Consider the following 22035-nt stretch of genomic DNA (forward strand, 5'->3'; position numbering starts at 1 on the left):
GCTTCTAATAGTTGTTACTTTTTAATCAATTCTTTGAAATCTCCTATTAAAACTGCCATGTCATTTATGATCAAAGGGAGTTTGATTTCTTCCTACCCCAGTGTGTGCAAGCCTTTTTATTGTTTTGTAGGCCAAATTTTTTCTTTCACATAATTAAAATAGAGTAGTATTGACACACTTTAAACCCACAAGTAACTGGGATTTTAAACATTATTTTGAGGACTATTTTATAATTTTGAAGACACTGTCCCTGCTAAATGCAGCATGAACATGTAGGCTTTAGTTGACTTTGAAGATACCAGCAGCAGACAGATCAGCATTTCCGTTCTGTGAGACCATGGCTGGTATATAAATTTGATAAATGCTAAAGACTCAAAGATGGGATCAGAAAAGCAAGTGTCTTAAGGGACAATGTAAGATTTCTGATAACATCAGATGAGTTTATAGAAAGACGATGGAAGAGCTATTAAATATGATGCATATGAAATTGAGGAAAGCTATTGACTGTGATACTCAGTTCACTAAAAGGATGAAGAGGTGCCTGTGATTTGACAGAGCACCAGCTGTTGTGAAAGGCCCATTTCCCAACAGGTTGGCCAGTGTCGCCTCTGTGAGAGGGTCGTGCAGGATAACGTGAGACACAATATTGAATTATGAGTTTGTTTGTGCCTTACAAGTTTGAAGATTTTTTTTCTTTTTAGTGAATGATGGTGTCAAGTGAACACCAATTCATTGCATCCTTCAACTGTACTGGAGGAAGCAGAAGCAATGGAGGGATAAAATGTCTTCCAACCATGATGATATGGACTGAACCTCTGAAGCTTTAAGCCAGCCCCAATTAAAGGTTTGCCTTTATAAGAGTGACCATGGTCAATGGTGTCTCTTCACAGCAATGAAACTCTAGGACAGAATCCCAGCCCCTTTCAATAGGATGATATAGCCAGTAAAGCACAAACCTGGAACCAATCAGGCCATATATGGGACCAATAAGATCATGTATCTTGTGCAGTGGGATAGTACTGTAGATGACAGTGAGTCCTCTTCCCCATTGATGCCTAAACCTTGCCAGTTCCTTGCCCTCTTTGGGGATGTCTGGGGATGAGAAAGCCCAATGGCTTCTGGACAATAATACACTATCAAGAACTGAATAAATAATGACTTGTACACAGCCTGTGGCATTTAACATAACTCCATGGAAGAAATGGTTGAAAAATAAATGCTTTATTTCCCCATATTCTAGCAGTCATTGATAATGTTGGTAAGATCTCCTTGGGTGCTAAATTCCAAAATGAACATCACTTGCTTGAAGAAGGCAGTAGTAAGTCTTTATAGGTAATATATATCTTCTGTAAAAGGTGATATTCATTAGGTTCTTTTTAGTATGGAAAAGTAGCACACACAAAAAAGAAAGAACAGAAAGGATAAAGATATTAAGTGTTAACTAGAGAGCATATGTGGACTCTCTGACTCCACACTGTATTTGTGAAGGAAACACAATTTCATAGGAGTGACAGATATTGAGGCTTTCAGAATTCCCATACAAAAGACCTACAGTTGCATACCTGAGAGAACGCCCCTTCCTCCACTAAAAAACAAACAAGTGTGCACGTCCTGCAGAAAATCACAGAAGCTTAAAAATGGCTATCTTTGCTGCAGTTTCTAGCTGAAATTTTGTATTACTGACAGTTTTATTCGAACTTCATTTGGAAGTGTGGATGATCTTGATTGAAGTCTTAATTTTTGACAAAGAAAATCCAGAGTAACAATTCTGGAGCATTTGAGACACGCAGAGCAAAGCAATTTCTTCCAAGCATGGTAAATGGACTGTGATTGCCATCTTGTGGTTGATTAGAACATTGCCTGCCTAAAAAAATGACCTGTATTTAAATGTAAGGTTCTTCTGGGTACCTTACAAATGTAATGGTTAATAAGAGAGTGTAGTCACACAGCAAATTAAACTAGCAGTTTCTCAGGCCATTACATTTAAAATTTATGCTGAAGTTCTTGCACGGAAGTTCCACTAGAAGGGAGCCTGTGTGATACTTAGCTGGCTCCAGAGAACTCAGAGATGGATGACCCATCTTTCCTCAAATGTATATTTGGAGTTCAAGGCTTGTTCTGTAAATGAGACCCTTTCCGTCACTCCTTGCACTTTTTCATATAATTAAAAGCAGAAACCTGATGTACCATCCAACCACTGCCAACTTTGACAACTTTGTCATTCTGGGCTCTTTCTGACTGTCTAGATGGGATATAAGAACTTGAAAAGGCAATTTCTTAAGAATACAAATGGGCTCTTTGTTCCATATTTCTTATGATTTTAAGCCATTGGTTTGGTTCTTTACAATATGAAATTTTGTTCTGTAATCTGTCTGAGCTTTGTCATACATATATATATATATATAGAGAGAGAGAAATCATACTAAAACTAAGGTGGTGTTTGGATGGCTTTGACATAGTGTACGCATTTAATATGTGTATGTACTTAATGTATGAATATATGTATTTGGTGAAACCATCTGGAGGGACAAAGGGACAATGGGGAGGATAGAAGGAAGTAAGGGTAGGAGTCTGGAGGGGATGTGCTCAACATGTAGCTCATACCTGCAGGGAACTTAAACATTGAAAAGAAGAGGAGCAGCAGAAAGAGGAGAAGACTGGCCAGAAACCCCACAGTGAAGAGCAGATTATAATGCCAGCCAGTTAAGGCCACATGACTCCAGTCAGAGAACAATGGTGCTCTGGCATTCCAATGCTGCCCAGTTTCCAGTCTCATGACCCCTGACCTGACCCCTGGAAGAAAGCTAACACCAGGAGAGTCTCAGTTCAGGGTGTTTTATCTGCTTCCTTTGTTTTCTTGAACTGGTATTGCTGAAGTTTTTGCTAGAAACAAAAGTTGTAAAAACAGGAGGTTCCACTTCATTGAGAAGCTGGCCATAAACTGTGGACACAGATGCTGGAAAACTCCAACACCTGCAGATATGTTTCCAGTGCTTCAGCTTCTCAGGCCTCATAACTCTCTTCAAAGACAGGCAGCCTTTGCCCATGGAAATATAGTTCCTATTTTTTAATGAAGAGTATCTACCCACTTTTGCAGGCTACTAAAAGATAAACACAAATACCAACCTAGCCACAAAACATTTGGTCTACAATCTGTCCTTGCCGAAAAATATGCCGAGGCAATAGTGGCACAAAGCTTTTAGGAATAACCAGCCAATATTTGATTTGATTCAAGACCCACTCCACGGGATGGATTTCATACGTGTCACTGCATGCGTGACGAAGAACCAGAGACTAGATAGCCCAGAGACCTAGGGTAAAACCAGATACCCTAAAACAAAAAGCTACAATAAAGTGACTCTTAATGACACTCTGCTATGGTAACAAATACAGAAATCTGTCTGTCTGTCTGTCTTTATTTCTGTCTTTGTCTCAGTCTCATTCTGTCTATCTCTGTCTCTTTCTCTTCCCCTCTTCCTCCCCCCCTCTCATGCATGCGCAGCAGAGGGGGGCCTTGGAACATACAGCTCTAAATGGAATGTTCCCACCATGTCACTCCCCTCAGAGCTAATGTGACCCTTTTGAAGAGGAGACAGAAAGAGTGTAAGAGCCAGAGGGGACAGAAGATATCTGGTGAACTAGAACCTCTAAATCAATTGAGCAGAGTTCATATGAACTCACAAAATCTGAAGCAGCAAGCACCAGTCTGTACCAAGTCCCCTGTGTATATATTTTGGTTTTCAGTTTAGTGTTTCTATGGGATTCTTGAGTGTGTAAAAGAGTGGGTCTCTGATTCTTGTGCCTACTCTTGGGCCTCTTTTGCTTTTGTTGTTTTGCCTTGTCTAACTTTGATGTGATTTCTTTTGTTTTGACTTACTATATCTTATTTTGTTGTGTTTTGTTGTTATTTCTTAGAAGCCTGTTCTTTTCTAGTGAGACAGACTGGGAGTGGATCTGGATGAGAGAGGAGGTGAGGAGGCACTGGGAGAAGTAGAGGGAAGAGAAACTGTAACTAGGATATGTTCTATAAAAAAATAATTTGTTTTTAACACAAGGGGGAAATTTATTGCAATAAAAAGAGTACCTATCTAAAAACCAAAGCCAAACCAAATCTCCTAAACCAAGAAAACCACTAAACCAATAAAACAAATATGAATATACTTATAAAAAAACCTATTACCCAGGGATGCTTAGAATTGAAATGCTTGTGTGTATATATGAGAGAGCAGAGACAGACCTAAGTGGTGATGAAGAGAATTAACTAGCTGAGTGTGTTTATACGCACTGATAATCCTGGCACGTGAGAGCCTGAGGCAGGATTGCACACTTGATGCTACTTAGCAAGAGTGTGCCTTAGAAGGGAAAGAGTTCATCAAAACTTCTGCCAATTTAGGGAGAGACCAGAAAGAGCTGTAATCTCACTTGTACTTCGACAGAAAATCAGATCTATCTGGCCTAACGCACATAAGGCACCAGTGCATATTCATGCTGCTCATACAGGATTCTGGCCAAATTAGAAGCACTTCCTAGAAAGTTAGGCTAAAAGACTAGCCCAGTGTTATCAGTGGTATCAGCAGCTCTAGATGATCCACTGATCACATGATTGCTGGTGGCCTGCCCATGAGCAGGTGTAGGCTTAGATTTTTCAAAACCTACTTTAATAATGGTTTCTAAATGCTTTAACCTCCCTTCTAGCCCACCACCCACCAGAGGCAATGGAAAGGAAAGTGTCTTAGTTAGGGTTTTACTGCTGTGAACAGACACCATGACCAAGGCAACTCTTATAAAAGACAATGTTTAATTGAGGCTGGCTTACAGGTTCAGAGGTTCAGTCCATTATCACCAAGGCGGGAACATGGCAGCATCCAGGCAGGCATGGTGCAGGAGGAGCTGAGAGTACTACATCTTCATCTGAAGGCTGCTAGCAGAATACTAACAAGTTAACTGGGAATAGCTGATCATGTATATGTATTTAAAATATGTTGATGTATATCTTGTTTTGGTTCTTAAAATATTAATTTTTACTTATTTCATGTGCACACAGGTATGTGTGGAGGGTTAGGCATTGAGTACATCTGTACATATGACTTTTGGGTGTATGTATTGTGTATGTACATGTGTAGTGTGTAGTTAGGCATTGCATGTGCATGTGTACATGTGTGTGTGTGGGTGTGTGAGTTGTGTGTCTGCATGTGTGTGTGGGAGGTATTCACTGTGTGTGCAAATGTATGAACATGTGTGACTGGGTATTTGTTGTGTATGCATTGTGTGTGTGTGTATGAGTACTTGTATATGGGTGTTGGGTACATTGGGTATGTATGTATGTGTACATGTGTGTGGGAGATGTTTATTGTGTGCGCATGTGTACTTGTATATATGTGTGAAAGTGTATTGTGTGTGTGTGCATGTGTTCATGTGTGTGGGGATTATGCATTGTATGTTTGTATATGTAGATGTGGGGTGTGCATTGTGTATGTGCATGTGTGTGTGGTGTGTGCATGTGAATTGTGTGTGTGCATGTGAAAGTCAGAGGAAAACTTTTGATAGTCAGTTCTTTTCTGCCACTATATCGTCTCAGAGATTGAACTCAGGTCTCCAGGCCACAAATTCCAAGTTCAATTTTATTCACTGGGCCATCTCTCTACCCCACTCTCCTCACTTTTAATGAAAGTAATTTCTTAGACAGAGAAGCACAATTACATTTAATTAAAAATTTAAAAATATAAAAATAATCCTTAGAAAATCCTAAACCAACTTTTTGGTGTTAAAGCATCAAGAAAATTGAACTTGGAATTTGAGGCTATATCACTTAAAAAAAAATCTGGTAAACATTTGTCAGTTCAAAAGAATTGAAGAGCTAAGAAGTTCTTTGAATCTTTTTTCTTTTTACTAAGTGGTACCAAATTAGAATTGAAGATATGACAAATTTGGGGAATCTAATTAAAACTTCTACAATTAGGAGTGTGATTTGAGGAAATAGTCTGAGAAATAGTGAAAACCTAGGCTATGTCAGCCTCCTCTTATATATAGATGGTGTTGGAGTCATGTCAATGATCATGAGAATGCCAAGCCTTAAAATTGGATTCAAATGACCTTGGATTGCTTGGTCTTGGAGGCACTTGGAAGAAAGCAAGTGCTGGTTTACTGCTGAGGAACAGAGAATCACCTGAGGCCTAAGATGTCTTTACAATGATTTTCTAAATGGTGTGCAAAAGGATACTATTACAGTACCTGTTGCAAAAGACCTAGTAAGTCCAAAAAGCTAAGAGAACAGCTTTGACAGATATTCCAGAGTGAGATTGTCAGTAAGTAGGGTAGTTTAGGGGTAGTGCCATAGGTTTCCAGTTCATTGCCCATGTCGTCTAGCTGGCATAGATACTAAAGACACTGGAATTCCAGCCTCCCATTGTAGAAGCGGTAGGGGACTGCAGCTGCGGAATAGAAGGGAGACTTGAAAGAGTTATAGGATTGAAAATGGAGTCCTCATTCTGACCTCACAGCTTTCTATAGATCTACATGTATAGGCATGTATTTTATTTTAAAAATTAATTTTAATGTGTGTATGTGTTTGTGCACATGTGGGAATGGCTAGACTAGCCATAAGGCATGACCCTGACTCCATCTCCCCAGTGCTGGAATTAAAGGTACACACTGGTGCACCTGGATTTAAAAAAAAAATTGTGTGTGTGGGTGCAGATTCAGATCCCCATACTTCCACGGCAAGCATTTTGCTGACTGAGCTATCACCTCAGCTCTCTGTGTTTTATATTTACATTTTATTCATTTCAGAAGTGTCTGCCTAATCTATGGTCCCTGATGGCTATTCTCAAAAGCAACATAGGTAAGGATTGTCTTCAAGTACCAAGAAAGACCTCTATTTTGTTTCCTGGCATCTGGCCCTCCACTTTTTCTGCTGCTGCTGCTGCTGCTGCTGCTGCTGCTGCTGCTGTTCCTCCTCCTCCTCCTCCTCCTCCTCCTCCTCCTCCTCCTCCTCCTCTTCCTCTTCCTTTTCCTCTTGTTCCTCCTACCTTTATCTTCATTTTTTTCTTGTTCCAAGGCAGATTCTTTTGTTTCTTGAAACATAGTTGTTCAATTCAGGCCATCTTTAAATTTGGAATTGTCCTGATTCAGCCTCTTGAGGGCTGAGATTACAAATATGTACTATTAGAGCTAGTTCCAACTTCTGATCAGAGAACCTGATTTTTCTAAAGGAAATACATTTCACAGATGTGGGTTAAACCATGTCTAATGTGTCTCTGTAGAAGTTATGATCCTGTTCTTCCTCCTAGCCCCATGCTCCCAGAAATAATTCTCAGACTCAAAATATATTTACAAATACCTCGACCATATAGGTAGGCTCTTCTTTGATTGAGTTATAACCTAAACTAACCCATTTAAATTCATCTACATTCTGCCACATGGCTGGTTACCTGTGCTCAGGTACCACATAACTGTCTCCTCACACCGTCCTGGACTGATTGATCTCTTGCCTGGCTCTATGGCAGAATTCTTTCTCCTCCCAGATGTCCACCTCTCATTTCCTGCCTAAGCCATAGGCCATAGTCTTTTTAATTGACAGGTGATGCAGCCACATAATATGTAGGATATTCGCTCTATAATTCCCCTTTTTCGTCCAATTAAAGAGTTTTCTTTCAGATATAAATTGAATAAAAATTATGAAAACTATAAGGTATGATATACATTTACAATGTCCAGGCCATAGTATTTGGCAATCTTAGAAAATATTCTACTGTCTATCCTATTTGGTGTGTTCAGTTATGTACTTAATTAAATCTTTATTCTAATTTGCACTATCATCCTAAAAATATCTTCTTAGACCTAGAAAATCTTCTTAAATCCTAAACAACTTAAGCTTGTAGTAAGACTATGACTATCTAGTCTTAAACTCTATCAGAGACCCGAGAAGCGATAAATAATACCTGAGTATGAAAAAGTGCTGAGATGCAACTTCCAAAAATTATTGGAATGACAGAAACATCTGACTGCCTGGATAGACCTCAATATTGTCCTTATAACATGGGAACATCTATCTTCAGCTTTCTAGCCCAGTATATCTGACAGACCTTTTGTGAAGCAGGAATTATGAATTATGAAGGATTTGCTTACCCTATCTAGGCAAAGTGTAGCAGTATACTTCCTTGTGTCCATTTGTACTATCTGGACAGCATTTGACTGTAGTTGAAGCATGGTCATTTTTTTTTTGCTCAAGAGATAGCTTGCTACAATCGAAGCAACTTCATATGGTGGTTATTGGTGCCCGTCATCTTTTTTGAGTAGAATGAAGGTACTGTCAGGAACAGATCTGTCTTATGATCAAAAGATCTTTTCATAATGAAGTAATTTTAAATGCCATATTCTAAGGATCTCTTAGGTTTCTGAAGACCAACTATCTATAGTATATCTGAATGGTAAAACAATGCTTATTTTTAGCTATTTACTATCTGAGTAACTTTGAAAACATTTTATTGTAATTGACTAAACTAGTATCTAATATGACCATGAGTTTGACTATTTGACTATAAATTTGCATTTCTTATCCATCCCTAATAGTTCATAACTTGCGTTTTTCTTATCCCTAACAGTTTGAAATAGCAGCTTTCATAAGGGCTAGAACTTTATACAGCATTTGTAAGAATTATATAGTCATATTTTTTCACATAAAATTGAAAAATATTATCTGCATCAAATTAACCTTAAATTTGTAGCAATTCAATAACCTATACTAATATATCAAAATAATCTTATTTCTGCATCAATATACAAAATTCTGTACCTGTAATAAAATATAACCACAATTTTTCACCAAAATACAAAGATCTCTACCAATGTAAAATTATGGTTATAAAACTTTTTGGGTTTTTTTTTTGGTTTAAGAATAGGTTAGATAATCTACCTTTATTTGTCTAATTTCTTATCATATTTCTATATCCCTTCTTTTTCTTTTCCATCTCCTTTCCCTTATCTAAGAAAGGAAGATAGAAAAAAAGAGGAGGAAAGAAATACTTGAATCTAACTTCCCTATTTCATTCAAGGCCATAATTATTTGAAATCATTCCCTAAAGTGACAACATAACTATAACTCATAAAATAACCAAAGCCATTCACCCCAACTTTCCTGTCTGTAGCCAAGATCTTCAGGGGGTCTCTCTCTATTAAATCTGAATCTTATTATTTTGGAATGAATCTAAAGCTTTTTCTTCTTTCCTATTAACACAAACCTTGACCCTCTCTCCCAACATTGCATATCCTTTGTCCAGCAATCTGAAGCCATTAAAAGTATAAAATGATTTAATATAGCAATCTCTTTTCAATTTAAGTCTGCCCTATTTTGACCTTTCTCAAAGAGAGTGTACCATGCCATTATAACCATTGAACTTATAACCACGTTCATTTTGATAATTTTAAAATAATTAAAAAATTTAAAGCAATTTAAAACAATTAATATTATTATTTATTGAGATATAGTTTCTCTGTGTAGCCTGAGCTGACCTGAATTTGCTCTTTAGATTAGGCTAGCCTCGAACTCACAGGAACCTATCTATCTCTGCCTTTGTTTCCCAAGTGTTGAAATCAAAGGCATGAGTTTATTTATTTAGTATCTATATACCCTTGAAAACATTTATATTAAATTATATTTCTTTATCTCTTCTTTGGAGATTATTATATATGTGGATTTATTTATTTTACCTTTCTCTCTTAATTTAGTATCCTTTTCTGTATTCAACTTCATTCAAATTCCCTTCCATTTAGTGTATAATCATATTCCTAAGGAAGATTGAGTCTGTTTAGATGTTTGCCTTGGGTTTTTAATGTCATGAGATAGGGTGAGATGTAACCAGTTCTCCTGTGGGAACCTGTGTTAAAAGATACTAGTTGGTCAAAGTAGCATTGATACCCTACCCCACAGTGGGTAGCAAGTTCCCAGTTCATGTCATTATAAATTATACCATTGTCTGTAAGTGTATCCAATTGGATACTATGATGACATGTCACATTTAGACCTTAATGGCATTAATTATTTACCCTTTAAAATATAAAACCATATCATATTGTCTCTATGACATGTGTGTTTATTTGATTTATTTACCTCCTCCGACAAAAAGCATTTGTATTATGTATTGCCAAGCTAATAATTAAAGTACAATACAGTTAATAAGTTTAACAGTATTATTTTTTATTCTTGTGTCCAGTGGTCTCTGAATTTCTTACACTGACTAGCAGAATATATCTTTCCTAGGGCAAGATGCTTTTAAAGCAACAGAAAAGGCATTATCTTTTAATTTGAAATTATAAACATACCTTATGTGGATAAATAGACCCATATCTCCCTTTCTCTTTATATAAATCTAAGGTTGATGTGTATTTATTTTTAAATACTAAGGGCATTTCTAATTATTATTAAGCAAAAACCTATATAGTACTTTTAAGAAAAATATGTATAAATTTGAATCCTAGAACATTGTTTACAAGTGGCTACATCTATCAGCAAAGGGTCTTGCCTGGATTTTATGGTGTTGTGGGAATCCCTAGGCCGTTCGGCTGTTCAGACTTTGACTAGTCCTGGACTACTGTCTGAGAGTTCCTGTCTGGAGACAATCTCAAGCCCTTGTGTCCTGCCATGTTTGGCTAGGAGGAAACCTCTGACCTCTGCCCACTTCATGAAAGTAGTAGGCCCATGGCAGGATGGGGCTGGAGCCTTCACATTCCTTCCCGACCCTCTTCCTGGAGCTCCTGCAGGGGTACTCAGTGCTTCTTCGATCTGATTGTTGCTTGGGCATAGTTTTCAGCCTTCAGTTGTGTGAACCTGAACTGGGATGTTGGGCCCATGGCAGGCTGGTGTGATTTCCCACTTGCTATCTGCTGTTAACAGGCCTCCTTTCTCACTAGCAGCAGCTTTCTAATAAGCAGGGCCTTTTGGGGGCTTCTTTTCTTAAAGAGATAGAATTGGTAGCACTATCAGGTTAGTTTGGTTCTTTGCAGTAGTTGGCACTATCTATAGAAGTTATGATCTTGTTCTTCCTCCCAGCCCCATGCCCCCAGAAAGAAGCCTTAGACTCAAAATATATTTACAGATACATTGACAGCATAGCTAGACTCTTCTCTGACTAGATATAATAATCCATTTATTTTAATCTACATTCTGCCACATGGCTGGTTGGTTACCTGTGGTTTTTCTTCCGGATCTATCTCTCACCTGGCTCTATTCCAGAATTTTTCTCCTCCTGGATGTCCCACCCCTCATTTCCTCCCTAAGCAATAGGTTATAGGCTTCTTAATTGACAGGTACAACACACAAGATAACCTCTCTAGATGTCTCCACTTATCCTCTCCTCTCAGTCACAAGGATGGACAGACGACTCTTCACCCAATATTTAGACTCCTTCACACTCATTTTCAGAGGACAGTACTTGACACCTGCCACTGTAGCTTGGTGGGTTATGAGGCTTGGGCTCTGGGCATCCCTGTTCCTACAACAGAAACAGATAATCACAGTTGTGTACATCACTAGTTCTGCGACACGCTTGAGCTACTTCAGTAATCTTCAGCCAAGTAACTGCAAAATATCCTCACCACATAAAGAAGATTCTGTCCTTGGCTGCCAAGCATCCTACCTCAACCTACACAAGCTTTAGCTACACAAACTTTGTTTAGATTGGCTGCTGCTGCCACAAGTTTATAGGACTCTGAGAATTTCTAAGAAGGTGAGCAATCCGAGGACCTTCCTGGCCAGGCTGGGAATCTCCCTAGACATTCCATGTCTTTGCTACCTTCTCATGTTGTTGTTGGGTTAATTGAGAAGCCTCATTAGCTTGTAGCCAATGACAGATAATGTATTGAATGCTAACTCTAGAGTGTGGACTGTCTCTGAAGTTTCTGTCTCCAAGCAACAGAAGTTAGTTTCTTCTGGCTCCAGGCATATGGATGCTTAATCCCTTTATTTTCATCCTTACCTGAAAGTTATAAACAGGGGGTGAGATGTAGATTTCACTTAGCAAACGCACACTTTAAAAAAAAAAAACAACAAAGGACATAGCCCCTTCCCATTGCCATTTTGAAATCACCATCAGCAGAAACTTTAAAAAGTTGGAATGCATAAAAGTTTTCAACACTCTGCATTGCTTAGCTATTAGTTCAATGTCAGTCAATACTTTAGAGATGAACTGGATACTCAAAACTGTGAGGAGATTGAATCTGACCATTGGCCATTGATTTATTTTCTTTTTATGAACCACAATATTACATTTTAAAATAATCTTTTTCATTTGAGTTCTGGAAAGCCTTTTACAGCATTTTGTTTCTAATAATTTCTGATAAAGCAGATTGTGTTCAGAAATATAATGACATAGACATTTTTAAAATTTCAGCTATGATCTACCTACATCAGGAGAGAAGGAAACTGAAGCAGTAGTTTAAGTGGGATGGATTAATTAGAAATAAGCTATCCAGAGGTGAACATTCACAATGGGTTCATAATAAATCATGGCTTTTATGAAAAATCATCTTTGGCCTTGCTTTCTTTGCTACATGTCTTAATTTCACAGTGAAAATGATCTCCTGTGACTACAATGAGCAGTACAGATGAGGGAAAAACAGACTTTAGGAAATCTCAAAATCTGTTATGAACTTTCACTATAAGAAAAAATATTAAGGAAAACAAGGATTCAAGCAAAGACAAGGATCCATTCAGAGAATAACTGTCTTATTTCAATATTATATTGGAATCCACTTAATTTATTTAAAGGCATGCATTTGGTTTCTATACTTCCCACAAGTTTAGTAGTTTTAAAAGCTCTTTATTAGTCCACAGTTCTCTAGAGCGGAAGTCTAGCCATGTCATGGTTCTCTTTTCTGTTCTGGGTCTCAGAGAATGAAATCAGAGTGCTAGCAATTTTGGGGTGCTTTCTCTAGTCTTATGAGAACCCTTACTTCCAAGTGCATTCTGGTTGTTAAAAGAATTCATTTTTCCATAGTTGAAGGACAGAGGTCCACACTGATTTATTGTCTTTCAGCTTGGGATGTTGTTGACTCCTAGTTGCAAGGATGTGACTCCCTCTACCTGCAAGCAGAGACTCTTTGCTGAATAATCTCCCTCTAGCAGGGGAAAACAAGCCTCAATGGGCTGAGTAGCTCATACCTGGTGACGATTCTCCTATTGCCTCAATGTCACCTGGTTTGAGACAATGTCTACACAATCTCTCACAGCAGTACTTACATCAGTGTTTGACTGAATAACTGTAAGAATCTTAGAGCTGTTTTGGAACTCTGCCTCCTACAGAAATGAAAAACACCATTACCAAATGTTTTAAAAATCCACTTAAAAATACAATTCCCCATTCAAAAAGATGAGCTGGACATTTTGACACTATTTTATGAGGGTGTCAGATCTCTCCTGTTTGAATTCTGATGTTCCTCTGGTCTCTCAAGCTGTCAATACCAAGTGGCTGTTACAACAGTTCCTTTCCAAGACATCTATACTGCTGCCCTCACCACAGCAGTACTCCTGTGAACACCTCCAACCTCACACACAACATGTAATCCCTCTGTTAGGTCTTGGCCAGCAGCAACACATACTTCAAGTGCTTATGTTAGAAAAGCCCGGAAACCTATGACTGCAACCTATTCATCCATCTAAGATCCTATAAATAGGGAGGTCCTTACCTGTTGATTATTTTTAACAGCACATATAGCTTTGGCTTGCAGGGGAGTGTCATAAATAAGATACTGCCTCTGTCAGGCCCTGTCTTTTATTGCCAGGCCTTCTTCCTCAAAGGCAGAAAACACCATCCCAGTAGCCCAGCTGTACTCCAACTCTCTTTACCTCTCTCAAGGCTAAGCTGCAGACACATATTTCATGTTCAGACAGCTCTGTAATCTGCTTTTGTCATATCTAAGTTCAATATACCTTCCATGAAAGAATCACACAGAAATGTTCCCCAAGGCTGAATGACAGAAGCAGCTTGCTTCATGGAACCCAGCACCCTGGAGAATGTTCAGAACACTGTTTCTGTTCGTTAAGGACATGTTAAATCAGGTGCTCAACCTGCTGAGGAATTCGGGGAACTTTGTAAAACTGTTATATTCCTCTTTAGGGATCATCCCGGTGTAGGATCACCCAGTGCCCAGAGATTCATTCATTTTAGAGTTAAACTCTTAATCTCTCAATATTCCACTATGTGTTCTGCCTCAGTGATGAGCTGGGAAATGCTTAGTATGGTGCACCCTGGTTATTTGTTCCAGAATCACAAGATATTAAGCCTATAAAGTTGCCTCAATCAGCAAGTCAGAAAGAAGTGTGGCTATGCTTGGGGATTCTAGTATCTAGATGGCAAGTCCAGGGGTAGGCCTGCTGCACAACTTCTGTCATTTGGCTCAAACTGATGCAGAGCTGGGCCACTACATGAGGTTCTCTGATTTTCTAAACAGACGAAAAATCTAATCTATTCTCTGTATCACCAGAACCTCCCACTTTGGTCCAAGCCGTCAAACTTCTCTTGGGTGGGTCATTGTAAAGCCCTTTGTTACTGGCTTATGTTCTATGTCACTTCATTCTGTATAGCAGCTGAATGATCCTTTAAACACCAGAATCTGATCCTTGTCATCATTCTGTTGTGATTCCCACAATGAGTTCCCATTTGATTCAGTATAGAAGTGAAATTTCTTACGACGACCAGTGAATCTTTCATTATCTGTGCCCCCAATATTTCTTGGACACATTTGCAGCGTGTTTGGCTCATGAACCAGTATAGTCCTTGCTATTGCTTAAATGTGTGAGGCTTGCTTTCTCCTCAAGGTCTATTGTTTTCTTACACATCTTTTGTTTGGAATGCCATTCCTCCAGATGTGTGTTACATAGTTGTATCTCTGCACAGTTGTTATCTTTTCAAAGAGGCGCACATTGAATGCCCAACTCACTCCTGAATGCGATTACATTTCCCTAGTCTTTATTTTCCATAGTTCTTACAATAAGGTCCACACAATATGCATTTCACTTATTTCTTTCATCTATTAGATATTTGTTTCCCTTACAAGATACAGAAGTACAGAATACTTTGCTGTTTCTTTTCTGATGTGTTTGAAGTGCCCTGGACAGCACTTGCTACTTCATAGAGGGCTGGACAATAGCTGTTAAACATTCGAATCCAAGCAGAAGTGAATGTTAAACAAAGGAAGACAAAAGGAAAGGCAAATGTGATGTCAGCTTAGCTTAACAGCTGGTGTTCATAAAGCGGAATGTGGAGTTTCAGAGGATGTGAGGATGAATTGAGGAGGCTCAGTACTGTAAAATGGACTCATAGCAAACCAAAGTACCATTAGAACCAGTTGGTTTCCCATCTGTCTTTCCATGTATATGTAGATATATAGGCAATAACTGTGTGCTCCCTCAGCACCTGATCATAGGTGTTAAATATTTGACACACCATTAGCTCTACAATTGTCAAAATTTAGATATGGGGCTTCAGAGACAGCTTGGTGTTTAAGATAAGAATATACATCGAAAAAGCATAAAGTCATTCAGAATCCAGCACTCATGTAAAAAGCCCAGCTCTCAGTTTGGTGAGAGATCCTGTCTCAAAGAAACAGGGAGAGTAGGATAGAATACCTGGAGTCCTCTTCTGACTTCTCTATACACACAAAGGTGAGCATAGGTATGTGCTCACCTATACACACATACACAACACTCACATATTAAAAGCAATTGTTTCTAATGATACCATGCTTAAACACATAAGCACATACACAACACAGACTCAGACACACACTAACACACACACACACACACACACACACAACCAAAACCAAAACAAACTTAGATGTATCTGCAAGGGAGAGAAGAGAGGACTGAGAACTTCTGCTGCATTTTGTGTTTGTGTAGACATGAGTGCATCCTGTGGCTAATGTAGCTTTGGAAGGTCATTATTTCCACCACAGGCCTTTAATTTCCTCTCATACATAGTGGGCAACGTTACTTTCTACAATGATCCTAAATGCTAGCCATAATTTGGTGACAGTGATAAAAAAACAGTAGATGCCACTTCTGTCATTGTTTTTGAATGTGCATGGAGAATTTGGCTTAGTTTAATCTTGTATGTATTGAGCTCCCGAATTGTGCTCTACAAACTCTACATGCAATAAATCCCTAACTTCTGCTGTGACTGTGTTTGGGATTGGTGTCCAAAGTCTGCTCTTGTTCATTCTATGCTGGAACACAACAAGGAGGCAGATGTCCTCAAGACACGAGGAGATTCCTCACCAGCATCTGTGTCGTGATGTGCCTTGACCTTGAACTTCTCATCTTCTGTCATCACAACAAACATGTTTTTGTTGCTTAAGTCATACAGTCTGGGTAATATGGGTAACATGGCCTAACTGAGAGACTGTTTTGTGGTGTCTTACAGAGTGGAAATTTAGATAAACCTTCAATTGCAGTCAGTGTCTGAGATCATAAGAAGGCAAGTTCTAAATCCTAGAGGCAGAGCCCTCTTGGGGAGTCCAATAAGGAGTCATTTTCAAGATACATTTTATTAGCATATATTCATTATATGTAATAATGGATTTCATTGTACCATTTTGATACTATGTATATGATAAACTTTAATTATGCCTACTGTCCCCCTGTTATCCTTTCATGTACTCCTAGTTCCCTGGTCTCCTTCTTCCTAAAATGTGTCCCCTTCACTTTCTTGTTTTTTGTTACCAAATCTTAATGCCACATATGACAATGTGGTGGTTTAAATCTGAAATAGCTTCCCCAGGTTTATGTATTTTGATATTTTTTCCCCAGTTGGTAGGGCTCTCTGGGGAGCTCATGGACCCTGTAGCTGGTGGAGCTTTGCTAGAGGAAGTGCATCAATTCAGAAGGCTTTGAGCTTTGTAGCATCGCTCCACTTCCTGTTTCTATTTTCACTTCCCTGTGCAGTAGACATGTGCTGAGCAAGCTTCACTTCCCTGTGCAGTAGACATGTGCTGAGCAAGCTTCCTGCTCCTTCCGCCACACTGTGCCTTTCCTGTGGAAGAACTCTATCCCTCTTGAACCATAAGCTAAACTAAAGCCACTTTTCTATAAGTTGCCATTGGTCATGGTATTTTTATCATAGCAATAGGAAAGAAACGAGTGCAGACAGGAAACATGATGTTTAGCTTTCTGAGTCTTGCCTACCTGGTAGTATAGCTGGGTTGTATGGTGCTGTGGTTTTATGTCTTTGAGGAATTTCCATAGTAATTTTAATGATGGCTGGACATATTTTTATTCCCACTAAAATTTTAAGAGTGTTTCCTTAGGAAGGGTTGTTTTTCTGAAAGAGATCTGGACTCCTGCTAGGATCTGAGGTGGATAAGCAAGTGGTAGCCTGGACACACAGCTAATGAGAAGTCCCCAGTATGCTGAATCAACCCCTATTCTAGTTGTTAGGAAAGTTAAATATAATTGCCACGCTCCCCCTGTGCCCGTACTGTTGGGAAAATAGAAACACTGGTGCCTATATAGTAATGGCACTAGTACCCAATCCCAAGACGATCCAGGGAGTGCAGAGCTTCTCTGCATCTTTAGCCATGAAATGCTCATGCTCATAAAACTGTGTAGTCTTCAAAAATAAGACCCAATGCCACTGCATATTCAAATAGTTGTCTCATAATGCTAGCATTATGTTATCATTTATAAAAGATTTTGTGTATATTGGTAGATTAGGGATTGGTTGTTTAACGGGAAGTCTAGCAGACTAAAACCCTCTTCAATGTCACTGAGAGATTTATACTATTCTTCAGAAGTCCTTCCAAAATGACTGTCCTTCAGATCTATGTCATGGTTCTTAGTGTGTGGGTTTTCCTTTTTCACTATAGGTGCATTGATTGTTTAGTATCGATAGTATTTCCAGTAGCTTCAGGAATTTGTCCTCCAAATTGTATGTTGTCACTTCTTTTGCTTGGGTAGCTAAATGCCTGAATCTGCCCTAATTAGAATTGACTCTTGGAGTTCACAAAGAGAACTATAGGCTAACAATGATGCACACAAAGTGCTAACTTAGTTTTTCCAAGAGTCAATACTTGTTCCATTTTGTTTATGACAATTCAGAAAGTTCCTTCAAGTCTTTTTCAGACATAAATAATTCTTAAAAACTTTTCAAGGAATAAAATATCATTATCGAACTATGAAAATTCACTTAAACCTTTTCACTGTAGTTAATATCCTTCTTGTGGGAAGTTAGAACTCCCCAATGGTATTCAGTAGACATTTTAAGAAGACTGACCACTGGTCACATGGTGATGTACTAGGTAAACCCAGGATAACAAGGCAGATACCTCAGCCCCTGATATTTTGCAGATTTGCAATGGAATTGTGAGATCAAGAGAAGTCATGCTCATGAAGTACTATGGGACAATGGCAGGTACAATTCACTGCAGTTGTGGGACATTAGGGCAATTTTCTTAAATTTATGGTATTTGACTATGGAAAGATAGTGAGACTTATCCCAGAGAATAGGGCAAGGTGAGGAGTTTACAGGGCTGTGGACAGAGGAATGTTGTCTTCAAAGGTCTGAGAAAATAGTGTGGATCAGGAACCTGGATGTTTACTGGGTGCAGAGCATTGTGGGTGAACTGGACCAGGAGACATTTCATATCATATTTCATAGGCGAAGTTGCATGATATGCTCACCAACAGTAGAACGCTGTGCTGATTATTGTGCTTTAGAGAGTTCAGTTGGAATTCATGGAACTACTCACTTAATCTTCCCTCATTTACTCTCCATCCTTTGTTCAGTTGAATGTGACATTGGATATTACCCCAACTGTAGCTGTTTACTCTTCCCTTTTAATGTTATATATTAAATGTCCAGCTATTTGTGGTAGCTATTAAGCTATTAATACCAACAGTGGGATGGACACTACAGTAATGTGTGCAGTTCCTCTTTCTTTGTGATTGCTAGCCAGGGCTTTATCAGTTACTTGGGCCTAAGGCCAAAGTCAATGATGTGGCTGCTGAGAGCTGAAATCATCAGCATCCTTGGCTCTGCTTGTACCCTAGGGCTAGTATTACTCCTTATTCTTAAACACTCCTGGGACCAAGTGAAAACAGCTTCACCATTCCCACCAGGGCTACCAGTTTATTCATGGAGACTTCCCTCAGAGTGCCTGCCTCATTGTTTGTATCGGTCCAAAACTCTTAAATTAGAGTAAACCAACTACCTGATTTCAAACCTATTCACCCTCATAAGACTCACTTTAGAAAAACTCAAATAACGTGCTGGTGAGGTGGCTCAGACGCCCATAGAGAAGGCTGGAGTTCAGTTCCCGGCACCAACATTGGGTAGTTCATAACCACCTGTACATCCAGCTCCAGGGCATCTGGCACCCTCACCTGGCCTTTATGCATACCTGCATGCATGCACTGGCATCCAAATGCACACATACATGTATGAGTCATTATTTGGAGTCTCTTGTATGATGCTATCTTTGGGGTAATAAGTTTAATAAACAGCTTGTCTCACTTCACAAACCTCCTGCTGTTTTGAATGGATAGAATTGACAGCCTTAGGTCATGGACAAAGAGTAGAGTTTTGTCCTTGTCAGAAACATCAATAATCTCCAGCTCAATTCCCAATAGATTCCTTATTCTCATTTGAGACATCATGCAAATAATATTCACTGTCTACATTTCTGTTGGCATTCTAGCCTTCTGAACCAACTTCTAGAACCATCCATTAAGCTCAGATTAGAACTTTTTAACTTGCATCTTTAAGCTGTTTCAAATCTCCTCCCACCACACACCATTTCCTAGACTTGTGAACTACACAGTTGGGTAGTTGTGACAATGATTCCTCTTCTTGGTACTGATTTGCTGTGTTATATTAGATTGTTGTGGGATCAAAGCAAGTTCAGGGATTTCTCTCAGCTCATGTCTTCACAGTTCTTAATTTGTCATGGCAGGGAGGATGTGGTTCAACAGCACAGCCCTCCCTCTCAGGGGAGATGTTGCGGTGTCCGAGTCAGCAGGCCTCTTCTTTTCCCTCCATCTTTCCATCTGGTCCCAGCCTAAGTGATGGTGGTGTTTGTGTTCAGGGATGGTCTTCCCTGTTATGAATTCTCTCTAGAAATGGCTTCTCATATATACCCACGGCCGGCTTCACTAATCCCCCAGGTGAGTCTCAATTCAATCAGATCGACAGCTCATCATGGCAACAGATATGATTAACTTGATTTAAACATTACAGTGTGTACATATTTCTAAACAGTACACAGTACCGTCTATATCATATGTTAATTAAAAGTGTAATGGAAAAGTGAAATTTAAGTTTAGAAAAGATTTATCTTTTAAAATCATGTGTGTTCATGTAAGTACAAGCACATGGACAGGTGCCTGTGGAGGTCAGAAGAGGGCATAGGATCCTGTGGAGCTGGAGTCACAGGATGTTGTGAGCCTCTTGACTTGGGTCCCCTAAAAAGAACACTAAGCACCCTTAACAGCTGAGCTATCTTTCTATCTCCAAAGGGAATTGACTGAAACTCATAGATGGTAAAGATGGCGGAGGACCACACAGATCTAGCTGTATTCTTGTGGAGACCAACCATTACCAGTGCCACCAATACCAATACTCCACTCCCTTTGAGGACTAACAACTTAGTGTGAATTTGGAGACAGCCAAGAGGCTAGTTCTGGCTATCCTAAGGGTGCATTTGTGTGTGTGTGAATACATGTATGCATGTGTGCATGTGTGTGTGTGCACATGCACGCATGAATGTGAGTGTGTGTCGGCAACCCTGAGCCCACTTTTCTGGGTTTCTTTCTAAACAATTTGTTTAAAAATCATTTACAACATATAAATAAATGCTTTGTAAACAAATGGATTGTTAAAGAATGTGTTAGACATTCTGAGGTTTGAGCTAGAGAGACGGTTGCAGCAGTTGGAAAGATCCTGGGTTAAGTTTCCAACACCTAAATCGGGTGGTTCACAACCACCTGTAACTACAGCTCTAGGGGATTTTGATGCCCCTTATGCCTATCTGGGCACTCACATGCATGTGCAATAAACAATAAAGTAGATATTTTTTAATTAAAAAAACCCTTAAATTTATTTAATTTGTAAATACTATTACTTGCTTGTATGTATGCATGAATATTACATGTGTGCCTGGTGCCTGCGGAGTTTAGAGGAGGGAGTTGGAAACCCCAGAATGGGAGTTACAGGTAGTTGTGAGCTCCTGTGTAGGGGCTAGAAACCAAATCGAGTACTCTTAACTGTTGAGCCATCTTTCCAGCCTAATCAAATAAAATTCACAGTAACTTACAGTTAGTTGTCAGTGAATATTCCAAATGATAAACAGGTATTTAGAGAATTGATCACTGTCCATCCACGCAAGCGGAATGTCTTGTACAGTATCTTGATGCCACCTGGCTCAGGTGTGTTCACGCCTAGAAAGTACTTTTTTCCACGTTCTTTATTATTAAATGCAGCATGATAATTTCACTGTGGCTGAGAGAGGAAAGCAATCATGTGGTCACTGCTCATAGAGCTAGGCCCTTTCCTAGCGAATGTATTGAGACAGTAAGGGCCTGCTACCTCAGACCTTCATGTTTATAAAGCAGGCACTTAAGTGGCTGAGCTAAAATAAAATAACCACAGTGTCACAGAAGAAAGTTATCCCAGGACCTGCTGGTGTGCAGACACATTGCCTTCATGGAGAGCCGGAGACTGTAGTGTTTTCATGTTTTGGCTCATCAGTCTTAAGAGGGAGTCGGTTGAGGGTGGAGATGTTTCACTCAGTGGGGATGTAGGCTAGGTTGCTTCTTCCTTCACTGACAAAAACTCCCTGCCCCCTTCCTATAGACCTCTGAGATATGAATTGAGGCCTTTCATAGCTCACAGAGATGGCAGGAGATAGAGATAGAGAAAGGGATAGATAGATAGATAGATAGATAGATGATAGATAGATGATAAATAGATAGATAGATAGATGATAGATAGATAGATATACATAGATAGGGGCATGTGATACATAGACACATGAGATAATAAGGCA

This window comes from Grammomys surdaster, unplaced genomic scaffold, assembly GCF_004785775.1.
Source record: "Grammomys surdaster isolate TR1022 unplaced genomic scaffold, NIH_TR_1.0 138, whole genome shotgun sequence".
NCBI classification, from domain to species: Eukaryota; Metazoa; Chordata; class Mammalia; order Rodentia; family Muridae; genus Grammomys; species Grammomys surdaster.